A 10,077-nucleotide genomic window follows, 5' to 3' on the forward strand; every position below is an offset into this window, starting at 1 on the left:
TGCCAGGGGAACCTGCAGCTTCACAGCTTGGCAGCTCTTTCAGGGCCACCTGGAGCAGCCTTGGGCCAAAGGCCTCGAGGGAGGCTGGCACTCCGCGCTGGCACCAAAGTCTCTTCCTAGGAGTTGTGGCCTCCCTCCTTTGCTCCCTTCTCTACGTTGCTTAAAAGGGCAGAAAGTATGTCTCTCCAGGGGCCACGAGGTCTCTCTGGCCACGAGCCAAGCCATGGGGCCACCACTCCAAGGAAGCCTCTTGGGCCGCTGGGCCGGCAAGACCAGAGGGAGGGTGCGCCTGCTTGGCCCCCAGCCCGGTAGCATCTGTGGGCCACGGGCCTGTTGTCCCCCCCGGGGGCTTCTCTGGCCAAACCCCTTCTTGGCTGCTTCATCCCCCCCCCGAGGAGCCAGCCAGGAGTTAGTACGCTTTATACCCTTCAGGGCAAATTAAGGTGATTTACAAAATGTAAGATGCCTAATACTGTAAAAGCAGTACGAGAAAAGAGCCTGAAGGGGTCCCTTGAAAGGGGTGAGGGGGCTCCCTCGAGGGGGCCACTGGCCCCTCATCCAGAGGGTGCTGCGAGGGAGCCAGGTGGCCTCCAAGGCCCCTCCCGACATCTTCGGCCCTCCTGTTATCCTGGACAAAGTCAAATCACCACGATGTAAAAAAGATGTTGCGACTCTGGGAAAAAGGCAGAGAAGAGCAACAAGGATGATTAGGGGACTGGAGACTAAAACAGACAAAGAACGGTTGCTGGAATTGGGTACGTCTAGTTTAATGAAGAGAAGGATGAGGGGGGACAGGATAGCAGTCTTCCAACATCTCAGGGGCTGCCCCAAAGAGGAGGGAGTCAAGCTGTTCTCCAAAGCACCTGAAAGCAGGACAAGAAGCAACGGATGGAAACTCATCAAGGAGAGAAGCAACCTGGAACTAAGGAGGAATTTCCTGACTGTTAGAACAATTAACCAGTGGAACCACCTGCCTCCAGAAGCTGTGAATGCTCCAACACTGGAAGTTTTTAAGAAGAGACTGGACAGCCATTTGTCTGAAATAGTATAGGGTTTCCTGCCTGAGGAAGGGGGTTGGACTAGATGACCTCCAAGGTCCCTTCCAACTTTATTATTATTATAGCTCTCTGGCCCAGGCTGAGGATTAATTTTATTTTAACTGGGGTTTTATTTATACAGGGATAAATTTAATTTTTTTTAAACTTGGTTTTTTAACTTTTGTATTTTGGTTTTTAATTACCCTGTAAACCGCCCTGAGTCCTTCGGGAAAGGGCGGTATATAAATGTAATAAAATAAATAAATAAATAAATAAACAAACAAATAAATAAATAAATAAATTAATAATAATAATAATAATAATAATAATAATAATAATTTATTATTATTATTATTATTATTATTATTATTATTATTATTATTATTATTATTATTATTATTATTATTATTATTATTATTATTATTATAGTGACTCATGACTTTTTCACACTTAACGACCGTTGCAGCATCCCCGTTATTATGTCGTGGGCTCTGATGAGCAGGAATGAAGACACGCAGTTGAGTACAGAGAAACTCATTCTTTATTTAAGCTGAAACTGTACTGAGGATTTGGAGTCACCCTGCCACAATATATAGCCAGACCCTCTGGTAGCAACCAATCGGGTTGAACCCATGTTTGCTGCCCAAAGTTGACCAATTGCAGGACCAGAGACGTCCTGTGCTATTCCAAAAGCCCAGTACATAACACCTGTGGTCCCGTGATCAAATTTCGGACGATCGGCAACTGAATGACATTTACGATGGCCGATCCCCTTTTGCGACCTTCTGACCAGCAACGTCAAGGGGTGGGGGGAAAGCTGGATTCATTTTACAGCCATGTTACTAACTGAACAACTGCAGTGATTCATTTAACGACTGGGGCAGGAAAGGTCGTAAAATGGGGCAAAACTCACTTAGCAACTGTCTTGCTTTGCAACATAAATTTTGGGCTCGATTGTGGTCATAAGATGAGGACTAGCTGTAATTTAAGTTATGGATTCTAGAAGGCTCTCTAAATCAGGGGTCCCCAACCTTGGCCAATTTAAGACTTGTGGACTGAAGTCCACAAGGCTTAAAGTGGCCAAGGTTGAGGACCCCTGCTCTAAATAATAAAATAATGATTATCTCAAGAGGTGCTGTATTAACTCCGGTTGGCACTCTGCCCATCTGAGTGTCCGAAAGATGCTCTTCGATGCTCTTATCTGCGCTCCTTCCAGAGTGTCAACACCTTTTTTGTACCAAAGTGACCAGCGTTAGGATGCAATATTCCAAGTGTGGCCTCGCCAAGGCAGGGTAAAGCAGTCCCACCACTTCCCATGATCTTGAAAGTAGGATCCCTCTGTTGATGCACCCTACTGAAGCACAGATCCATTGCAGGGGATCGGTGGTGGGGGATCAAGATGAGAGAGCAAGACCCTTCGCCCTGTTGCACGGGCAAGCCTTGACTAGTCAGAAGTGTGTGTGTGTGTGGGGGGGTCATTGGCCAGGCTTGTGCAAAAGTGCTCATGGGACAAAGAGGGGAGGAGGAGGAGGATTGTGGGGTGCATTGTGGGGTGCTTGATGTTCTCTGAGCTTGGTGGTTTTCTTGCAGGCGTTTCATGACCCAACTAGGGAAAATCATCAGTGCTGGAAGGGAGGAGGAGGAGGCCCATCAGCACTGGGCATCTCAGAGTGCCCCTCCCCCTGCTTGGCCCTGCCCACTTGCCACCCTTCCCAAGACCACTGAAGGAGCCCCCGTGGCACCTTTGGTGAACTGCAGCTGACTTCACAAGATGCAAGAACGGCTACACTAATATGGGATTGAGGAAGGGGGGGGTGAAGGGAAGGGGGCTTACAGGGGCAGGTCAGAAATGGAGCAGGGGCCAAGAAGGAATCCCGTGCGAGGCCAACTGCAGCAGCTCTCATGAGCTGGCCAGCTGGATCCCCGCTCTTCCACCCAAGCAGCCCACCTGGGAGAAACCTCTGGGGCAGCCCAGGGCCGCTGAGAGCCAGGAGCCCCACTGAGCAGCATCAGCAGAGGCAGCCTTCCCCGAGGGAAGGAAGCGTCAGCCATAAATGCTGTTGGCGGCAAGGAAGGCTTGACCTTGTGCCATGGCGGATCGGATTGGCTTCTTCTCCTGGACTGTGAGAACTACCAACAGCAGCAGCAGTAGCCACCATCTCTGCCCATGAAATAACAAAAAATAGAGCATACTTAGTGGCCCTCACAGGGAACTGCACCATCCTCTTCGTCATCAGGATGGACCAAACTCTCCACTCCCCCATGTACTATTTCCTTTCCATGCTGGCCCTCTCGGACCTGGGCTTGTCCTTGGCCACCTTGCCCACCATGCTGAGTGTCCTGTGGTTCAGCCACCGTGAGATCCACTTCGATCCCTGCTTGGTCCAGATGTTCTTCATCCACACTTTCTCCATTCTTGAGTCGGGTATTCTACTCTCTATGGCCTTTGATTGCTAGGTGGCCATCCAGAACCCTCTGAGATACATAAGTGAGGGTCATCAAGATTGGGGTGGGGGTAGCCCTCCAGTCCTTTTGCCTTGCCCTGCCAGGTCCCTTCCTTCTGAAGTGTCTGCAATATGGGAGGGTAAATGTGCTTTCCAACTCTGTGTGTGTGATCTCCTAAAGGTGGTTCATTCAGATAAAAGGATCAGCAACAGCCTGATAGCCATGCTCTCCTCCACAGGGATGGATTTCCTCCTGCTGGTCCTCTCCTACGTCTGGATCCTCAGGACCATCCTGGGAGTGGCCTTCTCCCGGGCGCTCAGCACCTGCACCTCCCCACCTCTGTGTGGTCCTTGGCTTCTACATCCCCATGCTTGGGCTCAGCATGATCCCTCGATTGTGGAGGCAGGTGTCCCACCTCACCTTCATCCTCATTGCCAGCGCTTATCTGCTGGTGCCCCCCATGATGAACCCCATTGTGCCCAGTGTGAAGACCAAACAGATCTTCAGGAGAATCCTCAAGAAGTTTCAGAAGGAGGGAGCACCATGAGAGCCTGGACTCGGTGGGACTCTGTCAGCATTGTGGTGTACGATTTCACATCCGCCATGGACTTTTTTCACCCATTACTGTAATTGTGCTGCCACCACGTAAGTCTAGACCCGCTCACAACTTGTGGTCGTAAGAAGAAATAATTTGGCTCACATTATGTCCAAATTTAAGCTAGGGACAATACCAGGCTTGCTTCCAAACAGCGACCTCTAGTGGTCAAGTGGTGAACTTTGTTGAAGTACCCACATACGCAAGCAGCACCCCGGTGGCTGCTCAGCAAATAAAAGGCTTGTCCCCAGGCACGTGTAGAGTGCCCCCTAGTGGTCAAAGGGTGAACTTCCCTGAAGTCTCTGACCACGCAGAAGGTGCCCCCTGGTGGTCAAAGGGTGAACTTCCCTGAAGTCTCTGACCATGCAGAAGGTGCCCCCTGGTGGTCAAAGAGCGAAGTTCATCGAATTTGTAAAAAATACCTAGGAAGTTTTCTGTACCTAACCTAGCCATGGTGGAGTATCCCACTGATTCAGAAGAGCTGGTTTGCCCAGACAACCGTGATTTGCACAAAGATCCTGCTGTAAAGCCTAAGTGTACAGTAAAACCAACCCAGAAACTCAGAGAAAATTATGAGGCAACTAGAAATGATTTTTCCAGTAATCTGTCAGAGTTATGGGACAAAACTGCATACTGCATCTCAATTTCGCTGAGCCTTAATGGTAATCCTGCTGAATTAAGAGACTCTATAGATCACCTATCTACAGTTTATGAATGTTACCAGTGGCTGTCTGCAAAATACACAGGTTTTTTGAATGACTCTAATGTAGATGGTTTCTCAGCAGAACTAACCAAGAATAAGGAACTGAACCAGCAAAGAGATCTCCTAGTGCAAGATGCAAAGAATAAGGCAAAGATCCATATTGCTGAACTGCAGGAGACCAGATCTCATAGGTCCACATCAAGTAGACACACAGTACGCTCCGCTAGATCCTCTTGCTCCAGGGCTTCAATGATACATGACAAGCTAGTAGAGGTCTGTGCGCTTGCAGAAGAAAAGGACGTGCTTCTTTCCTTTGCCAGAAAGGAAGCTGGAATAGAAGCTCAGAGCAAAGCCCGCCAAGCAGAGGAGAAGGTCTGCCAAGCAGAGATGGAAGCCCAGAGAAAAGCCCGCCAAGCAGAGGAGGAGGCCCAAATGAAAATTCTGCAAATAGAAAAGGAATGAGCATCTGCCCACGCTAAGCTGAAGGTCTATGAACAGGCGATGCGGGAAGACACCGATCCAGATTGTTCCATCCCAGTAGAAGTGGATGATCCGATGGAATGCACCAGTCAATATGTGTTAAGGCATAATGTTTGCAACGATGCAGAGCCATTTTCTGCACCTTCTATGAACAACGCTGTTCTGACGCACCACACAGAAGCCCCCACACCTGCAAAGGCCTGCACCTTTTCAACAACACAACACAGGTGCGTCAACTGTGCTTCCTACAAACAGCACACAGAACCCAAACCAGCAGACACCTGCACCTCTTCAACACCCAGAAGCAGGTGCGCCAACACTTCAAACTGCATCACCTCTTGTTGACAACAACGTAATTTCCAGCAATGATCAACGGTTGAATCAACAGCCAGCACAAGCTTTAAAGACTACACCACAACTGAATGCTCTTGCAACATCATTCTATCCTGCTATACCTCACCCTTATTCACCAGAGAACTTTCACACCCAAGGGGTCCCACGAGTTTCTTTGGCATCAAGGAGTGAGGGGTAAGACCATTCTGACCATGCCAGGTACATGATTCGACGAGAGCTTCTCAACTCTAGCCTCTCAAAGTTTAACGACCATCCAGAGAAATACAGATCCTGGAAAGCAACCTTTAAAGCTGCTATTGCTGATCTCAACTTCAACGCCAGAGAGGAACTTAATCTACTCATAAAGTGGCTGGGCCCAGACTCCGCAGATTGTGTTGAAGGACTGAGCATAGTACATGTTGACTCCCTGGACGAAGGTCTTGCTGCTGCATGGAGAAGACTTGAACAAACCTATGGAAGCCCAGAAGCGTTAGAGAATGCCTTATTCAAAAGACTACAAAACTTTCCGAAGATAGGCAAGAATGACAATTACAAGCTTCAAAAACTAAGTGATCTCAAGGAAATAGAATTGGAAAAAAAGACCCACGTCTACTTGGTCTAAGCCACCTGGATTCCTCCCATGGTGTCAATCCAGTGGTGTCCAAGCTGCCATACAGCCTGCAGGTGGACTGGAAACGGCAAGGCTCAGACTACAAACTACTCCATAATGTTTCCTTTCCCCCATTCTCATATTTTTGCAGGTTTATAAGCCACCACGCCTGGACGAACAACGATCCCAGTTTCAACCACCCTCAATTCGGCGTGCCTGCTCCATCATCATCATCAAGGCATGTTAACAAAGCAGCTCAACACAGAGATTCACATGGAGTTGTGTCTACAAGACAGACATTTCACCTCCTGTACCATCTCCTCCCCTATGGAATGATTCAGGTGGTAGCATCTCACATCCTGTAGCATCTCCTCCTCAATGGAGTGGTTCAGCTGGTGGAGATGAACATCCTAATCGTCAGTGTCCTATTCACAAAAAACCTCACCCTCTCAGGAAATGTCAGCTTAGAGCTAAGACTATACAAGAGCGGAAAGAGGTTCTCCAAAAACTTGGAATATGCTACAGGTGCTGTGCATCATATGACCATTTTGTTAAAAATTGTAAAGCCTTTGTCAAGTACACAGAATGTGATAGCGACAAGCACGATACAGCTATGCATCCTGCTCTACTTCTAGGCAATCCACAGCAATCACCTGTATCCAACCCTGCTTCAAATTATGGCGGGGAGCAACATGGCGGGGAGCAACAAAATCACGCTCCAGTCATAAAGGTCTCATCTTGACCCCTATCTTCAAGTTAGAGACCTTGTTCTGTTTAAGAACCATCAAGCTCAAGAATTGAAAGGCATCAAAAACTTTCATCAGACCATCGCAGAACTTGTCTTGCCTTTGCCTTTTGAAGACTGAATTCGTCGTCTTTCCTGGTTGAATCCTGACTCCAAGAAGAAAAGTTATTTGAACTTTAATCTACACTATTTTAAGCCTGTAATGACAGTTCTTATTATTGCAACATGTATGCATGTTATTTCTTATATCTCTCAGAGTTTATGTCTTGTATATCTCATGTTGATTTTTATATCTTTCAGGTTTTATGTCTCATATGTATGCATGTTTATTTTATATTTCTCAGGTTTTATGTCTATCTCAGGTTTATTACTTATATCTCTCAGGTGTTTTATGACAACTAGCAAACCACAAACGTGTATTTGCATTTGTATAACTACTGTTATATGATTTTATATGGTTGTATTATGAAATAGCAGATGGGGAGTGTGCTGCCACCATGTGGCTGTTTTGGGAAATTATACATTATGCTAATGGACCAGCTAACCCCTCCCTCTTTGTGATGTATTTCCCCTTTTTCTGAGCTAACTTCCTTCTTGTTGGCTCTGTGCCTGATATCCTCCATTAACCAGCAAACATGTGATAACAGCAGACATGTGCTCTAGACTTACGTACAGACGCTGGGAGTTATTACCATTTTCTGAACTTGGAAATGCTTCAGACATCATCTTAACGCACCTCACCTGTTGTATACAAGTTCAACTATCTGGAGAGAGAGCTGTTAATGGTAATGACATCTGCTTATATAGACCATAGAAGTCTTAACAAGGGATTAATTACATTACAATGGCTTTGATCCAGAATAGTAATTCCGAACAACATTGTAATTTCTGAATTTGTTTAAGTGATATCTGCTCTGTCAGAAACTCCTTTATTGTATCAGAAAGAGAACAATATGCTTTCATCCTTAAGAAGAGCGCTGATCTGCTGTCGAAAGAGCAAAGATTGGAAATCAAAATAGGGTTTTCCATGCAATCCTGGCTTGATATTTCAGAACAATGGAGAAAGGCTGGTCCCTGTTCATTCTGCCGGGATAGAAGGCATTTCAGAGGGCCCGTACTGGCCCTCTGAGCAGCCTCCTCAAAATGAGACAGATTTCCAGGTCCTTCAGGGAACCCTAAAACTTAAATAAAAATTGCTTAGATGCTTGGCATTGCTATCTTCTTGTTTATAAGCCTGGCTTGTATGCTCTAAAACAGAGCTTTATTCCCTGAATTGTTCAGAAGGCCTGCCCAGGTTCTGTGCTGATTTTTGGATGGAAATAAGGCACAAAGGTACAAAGAGTTATCAGAGTTACCCTTTGGTAAGATGGGCAGCCAATAAATTTGGTCAATAAATAAATAAATGCACTCATCCTCCTGTTTGGGGTTTGGGGTGTGTAAAAGTGAGCCCTGCGTGTCTCTGGCTCAGATGCAGGCACTCTCAGTCCACGAAAAGGACTCGCGGCTTCCAGGACCTGCTCCTTCCCGACCTGATCAAAAGTAATAAATCCTGATCTAAGGCCCAGTTTAGTTCAGGGCAGGGGTAGGCAACCTTGGCTCTTTTATGACTCGTGGACTTCAACTCCCAGAATTCCTGAGCCAGCCATGCTGAGGGGAAAGGGAGAGGTTTCCAAGCTGAGCCATGCTGGCTCAGGAATTCTGGGAGTTGAAGTCCACGAGTCACGAAGGGTCCATAGTTCCCCCATGCTGGCTCAGGAATTCTGGGAGTTGAAGTCCACAAGTCACAAAGGGGCCATAGTTCCCCCATGCTGGCTCAGGAATTCTGGGAGTTGAAGTCCACGAATCACGAAGGGGCCATAGTTCCCCCATGCTGGCTCAGGAATTCTGGGAGTTGAAGTCCACGAATCACGAAGGGGCCATAGTTCCCCCATGCTGGCTCAGGAATTCTGGGAGTTGAAGTCCATGGGTCATAAAAGAGCCAAGGTTGCCTACCCCTGGTCTAGTGGTTAAGGCTAGAAAGCAGAAGACGGTGAGTTCAAGTCCTGCTTTAGCCTCAAAAGTAGCTGGGTGACTTTGGGCCAGTCATTCTCCCACCAGCCCAGCCCACCTCGCAAGGCTGTTGTGGGGAAAATAGGAGGAGGAAGGTGTGTTGAAATATGTTTGTCACCTTGAGTGATTTGTAAAAATAATAAAGGCAGGATAAAAAATAATTAATAATGAATGGGCTTACTGCTCTTCTGCAGTAAAGGTAGCTTGTCACCATCAGATTGCAGTTGGTACGCTATGTGCTTCAGTTAAAATTCAGTTATAAAACTCCTACCCAATATTTATAAGTTTTAAAATCACTTAAAATTATGAAATGGAGTTCACGTTCACGCAGTCGCCTGCACTGCTGTCTCTCCGGGAGTCTCTTGCTGTTTTTTTACTCACTTTTGGTCCTCAGGGGAAAATCTCCCTCATCTACCCGATCAGAAGGCCTGGTGCAGGAAAAGAGGTGAAGCTCGTTCGGTCAGAATGGCCAACCACTTTCCTTGGTTCTGTTTCCTCCACTGCAGGACCATGAATCGAGCTCAGTGTGTGCAGCCAGGCAGGGCCAGTGATCCGGGGTGGGGAAGGGGCTTCCTATGGAAGGGGTGGGTGGGTTGGGCACATATCAGATTTGTCTTCTGTTGGGACCTACTTAGAGATTCAGTTACAAGGGTTCAAGCAGATGGTCACCACGATGTAAAAAAGACGTTGAGACTCTAGAAAGAGTGCAGAGAAGAGCAACGAAGATGATCAGGAGACTGGAGGCCAAAACACATGAAGAATGTTTGCAGGAATTGGGTACAGTATGTCTAGTTTAACGAAGAGAAGGACTTGGGGTGACATGATAGCAGCCTTCCAGTATCTCAGGGGCTGCCCCAAAGAAGAGGGAGTCAAGCTATCCTCCAAAGCACCTGAAAGCAGGACTAGAAGCAACGGAGGGAAACTCATCAAGGGGAGAAGCAACCTGGAACTAAGGAGAAACTTCCTGACAGTTAGAACAATTAACCAGTGGAACAACCTGCCTCCAGAAGTGGTGAATGCTCCAACACTGGAAGTTTTTAAGAAGAGACCGGACAGCCATTTGTCTGAAATGGTATAGGG

Source organism: Vipera ursinii, assembly GCF_947247035.1.
Source record: "Vipera ursinii genome assembly, chromosome: 4".
NCBI lineage: Eukaryota > Metazoa > Chordata > Lepidosauria > Squamata > Viperidae > Vipera > Vipera ursinii.